Source organism: Eleutherodactylus coqui, chromosome 13, assembly GCF_035609145.1.
Source record: "Eleutherodactylus coqui strain aEleCoq1 chromosome 13, aEleCoq1.hap1, whole genome shotgun sequence".
NCBI classification, from domain to species: domain Eukaryota; kingdom Metazoa; phylum Chordata; class Amphibia; order Anura; family Eleutherodactylidae; genus Eleutherodactylus; species Eleutherodactylus coqui.
In genome coordinates, this window is record NC_089849.1 from 68,070,889 (window position 1) to 68,075,539 (window position 4,651).

At 44.4% G+C, this 4,651-nt stretch overlaps 1 long non-coding RNA gene across 1 annotated transcript; it reads right to left on the reverse strand.

Moving 5' to 3' along the window:
- Window positions 1-3,479: 3,479 nt before the first annotated feature.
- On the reverse strand, window positions 3,480-4,079 carry LOC136587635 (uncharacterized). Its single transcript, XR_010787476.1, has 3 exons — window positions 3,921-4,079; window positions 3,693-3,821; window positions 3,480-3,562 (listed from the first exon to the last, which is right to left on the reverse strand). It is a non-coding gene; the product is annotated as an uncharacterized lncRNA (long non-coding RNA).
- Window positions 4,080-4,651: the final 572 nt, after the last annotated feature.

A 4,651-nucleotide genomic window follows, 5' to 3' on the forward strand; every position in this document is an offset into this window, starting at 1 on the left:
ACCGTAGAAACAAGATCCCCCCAAAGATGGTGGAGTTTCTTTTTTTTTTTCCACTTCACTTAGAAACTTTTTTTATATCACCAACCAAACCGTCCAGTATATGGATATACCGTGCCTGTGTACATACATGTATGGCTCCAAATAAAAGCCACAAGCGTTTTTTTCCATTACACTCCACTTAGATTAGTTTTTTAGTACATTAAATAGAACCTTTGAAAAATATATCTCGTTTATCTATCTACGTTGAAGGATGAATAAAAGCGTTATGATTTTTTAAAAGAGTGGAGAAAAACATTGACAATGGATAAAGAAAATGCCACCTCCTTAAGGCAATTAAAGGGGTTATATGGGACTAGACTATTGATAACCTATCCTTAAGCTAAGTCATCGATAGTTCATCATCAAGGTTCGCTTCTTGGGATCCCCGTCGTCAGTTGCCTGAAGTGACAGCGTCACCCCATCTGGTTGATGTCCAATGTGCGGGGCAGTGCATATTACATGTCCTACACTTATCCCTGATACGGACCAAGACAGGACATGATAGAATTTTCTTTACATGGAACATTGGACATATGAATACCTCAAAGGCTATAATGTGCCCGTGTGCTGCCATGACTGAATATACGCCCATGTGAATGGGCCTTAAGGCCTTAGTCAGACGGGCGTTTTTTCGCGCGATTTGCGCATGCGTCCGGTGATTTTGAAAAACCATCGCTTTGCAATGGTATCGGACACATAAGCGCTTTTTATGTGCTCGTCCGATAAATTATAGAACAGAAATCGCAGATCGCACCTATCTGCGATCTGCGATTCCTGTTCTCTTCTCTATATGCGCTCAATGGGGCTGGCGGCAGCAGCGCCGACCCCATTGAGAGCATATACTAGACAAATCATTCTTCTCTGCCACAGCTGTAACAGTTGTGGCAGAGAAGAACGATATTTGTCCATTGAAAGCAATGGGCTGCCAGCGAGCGCAGGATGAATTGTCGGGAAGGGCTTAAATATATAAGCCCTTGCCTGCAATTCATCCAGAAATGTGTAAAAATAAAAAAAATATATATACTCACCCGGTCCCGGCAGACGGAGTTTAGCGCGGCCGGCAGTGGGTGTGAGTGAGAGCTGCCCCTGATTGGCTCAGCGCTGAGCCAATCAGAGGCAGCTCTCACTCACACCCATTCATGAATTCATGAATGGGTGTGAGTGAGAGCTGCCTCTGATTGGCTCAGCGCAGGGACCAATCAGGGGCAGCTCTCACTAATACCCATTCATGAATTCATGAATGGGTGCGAGTGAGTGCTGCCTCTGATTGGCTCAGCGCTGAGCCAATCAGGGGCAGCTCTCACTCACACCCACTCACACCCACTGCCGGCCGGCCGGCCGCGCCGAACTCCGTCTGCCGGGACAAGGTGAGTATATATATTTTTTTTATTTTTACACATTTCTGGATGAATTGCAGGGAAGGGCTTATATATTTAAGCCTTTCCCAACAATTCATCGTGAGATCGCCCGCAGCGCATTGCTTTCAATGGAACCAGCTGTATTGACGGCTCCATTGAATTCAATGCGCTGGACAGCTCCGGCCCGTTTCTATTGAAACGCGGCTAGGAGCAGTTTTTTTGGCCGATTTTTCGGCCCCGGTCACACGATTTGCGGATGCGCATCCGTCATGCGATCCGCAAATCACGGCAAAAAAAGCCCGTGTGACTAAGGCCTAACTGTGGATTTTGCTGTTGCAGATTTTTCTCAGCAGATCTGAACCACATGACCATACCCTTATATAAGAGAACCACCGTATAAGAGGAACACATGTTGGTACCCATATAACTCCCAACTTTAGGGCTCTAGATTAGCACCATTAAATAGAGCCCAAATATTAATGCAGTGCCAACCATACCGCTTGTCTAATAGTGGCAGCCATACGCATTCACTGCTTTTGAACTAACCAGACATAAGTCATCTTCCTTTACCGTATACAATGTAACATGGGAGTGCACATGCTTTTATACGGGCCGATAATCGTACGATTTTTGGCGATCCTGCAAGAATCTTAACGACTGCCGTTCAGTGTAAATGTATGCAGAAAACTGAAGGATGGATCGGCCCGTGTAAACAGGCAGTTGATCACTTATGAATGACTGCCTGCTTACTGTGAATGGAGGCAGGCAGACCGGTATGATCCCCGGCCCACTCCGCCTCCATTCACTAGTATTAAAGGAGATGTCCCGAGGCAGCAAGTGGGGTTATACACTTCTGTATGGCCATAATAATGCACTTTGTAATATACATTGTGCATTAATTATGAGCCATACAGAAGTTATAAAAAGTTTTTTACTTACCTGCTCCGTTGCTAGCGTCCTGGTCTCCATGGTGCCGACTAATTTTTGGCCTCCGATGGCCAAATTAGCCGCGCTTGCGCAGTCCGGGTCTTCTGCTGTTCTCTATGGGGCTCCGTGTAGCTCCGTGTAGCTCCGCCCCGTCACGTGCCGATTCCAGCCAATCAGGAGGCTGGAATCGGCAGTGGACCGCACAGAAGAGCTGCGGTCCACGAAGACAGAGGATCCCGGCGGCCATCTTCAGCGGTAAGTATTGAAGTCACCGGACCGCCGGGATTCAGGTAAGCGCTGTGCGGGTGGTTTTTTTAACCCCTGCATCGGGGTTGTCTCGCGCCGAACGGGGGGGGGGTTTAAAAAAAAAAAAACCCGTTTCGGCGCGGGACATCTCCTTTAATCATTCCTGGGTAAAATCACAGGAATGACTATAATTATCGCTGTCAGGCATCTTGCGCCCGACAGGTTGTCCCGTGCAAAAGCGCCTTTTGTTACATAAATCCTCCCCCAATTATATTAGGTTCTCATGATAATTAATAAGTTCTGTTTATGGAAAGAATTTAGCCAAAACCTCCATAGAAGTTAATATACATTTATTTGTACATGAAAGATGTTACTCTTATGCAATGGTATTACTTTCAATAGAAAGGAGCAGATGATGGTGAGTCCGCTCTTCAGGCCTTGGCTTACATATGTGTTGTTTTTGGATATCCAGGTCCAGGTCACGTGTGATGGAGAGGAAAGAGCAGCAATTTTTGAAGTATGGCCCGTCTAGCTGAAATTTATCCTGGATGTTCTTCTTACAACACTGCAGTTCGCCAGTCAGCCTTCTATAAGTCCATGTCTGGTAGGTGAAGGAGTTACTTCTGCCTCACAACTTTCTTCTGTCATTGTCACCACATTGTAGTTGAGACATTCAGAAGGTTCCATAGCAAGTAAGGTTGATAGAACTCTTTCAGTTTCAACCTATAGTTAGTAATATGGCGATCGGAATAAATCCCGAGATGTTTGGTGTTATGATCCACGTTGATGTTAAGTGGGGGGAATTTGATGGTACTGTTATTCCGATTTTTAGAACAGTCCAGTTGTTAGAGTTGTATCATCCACTTGATGGAAATGGACTGTTCTAGATGTTAAGTAGTGGATGATTTATAAGATGGTAAATATAATTGATGTAGAAAGGCTCATTCCCGGATGATATGGGAATGTGGCTGGATTGTATGAGCCAATTACTCCTGTAAGAACACAAAAATACATGTCTGAGATTCTGCTCTTCACAGATATACATATAATAAGGGGTCTACTGTGAATGTGTTACACATCAATGATAACACTCTAATGGATGTCACTGGGCCTTATACTTACAAAGTCCCATTGGAATGGTGGGCAGGAACTGCCTGTCTCTACATCATCCCAGTCAATAGAGTAGAAGAACGGGTGGGATCTGATGGAAGATGTTATCGGCAACCGGTCACAAGGAGTCTTGCAGAGGAGCTGGAAAATAAGAGAAGCCATTAGCCATTATAATATGTATTAGGTTGTAGTACAATAACTTCTATTCCTCTCAATCATCCTTCATTTGATGCTACTCACCCCGTCGATTATACTGATAGCATTCGGGCACATTCCCTCTAGATAAAAAGGTTCATCCTCCTGCAGTGATGTATAATAATCCTCCATTGTGCCTTCGCCATAGAATGGTTGATCTCCTATGCTCATCATGTATAAGATGACACCCAAAGAGAAGGAGTCTACCAGGTGGTTGTAGCTGTCACCGTTCATCACCTGTTAAAATATCAATGGGAAGATCAGCTGAGTATACTGGTGAAAGGATATACATACAGAGGCTATGAGGACAGGTCTGTAATTAGATTAGGGTAGATAGCGATTCCTTGGGTGATGATGGACGTTAACATACTGGAAGCCATAAGTAACAGGTTATTACTTAGAACCACATAGAATAGATATGTAAGAAGACAACTTAGTGATACAGAATTTATATATAAGGATATAACTAATTACCGATGTACTACGCCATGATCATGTAGGAATTGGATGCCGCAGACCATCTCTGCTGCAAACGGTCTGTGGAGAAGAAAATAGGGGATTGGTTAGTGACTCCATACATAATCCTAGAGATCATCAGAAGATATACAGACATGTCCTGTTCATGTTTAAACCCCCTCCTGTTGTCATTGTCCCTTGCTCCAGGACCACAATGTACATGCAGCAGCTTATAGGATTCAGCTATAAGATATTTACCTTGTTGTTTGATAGTCAAACGGCATCCATTCCATCATCAGATGGTGCAGGTCTCCTCTGGC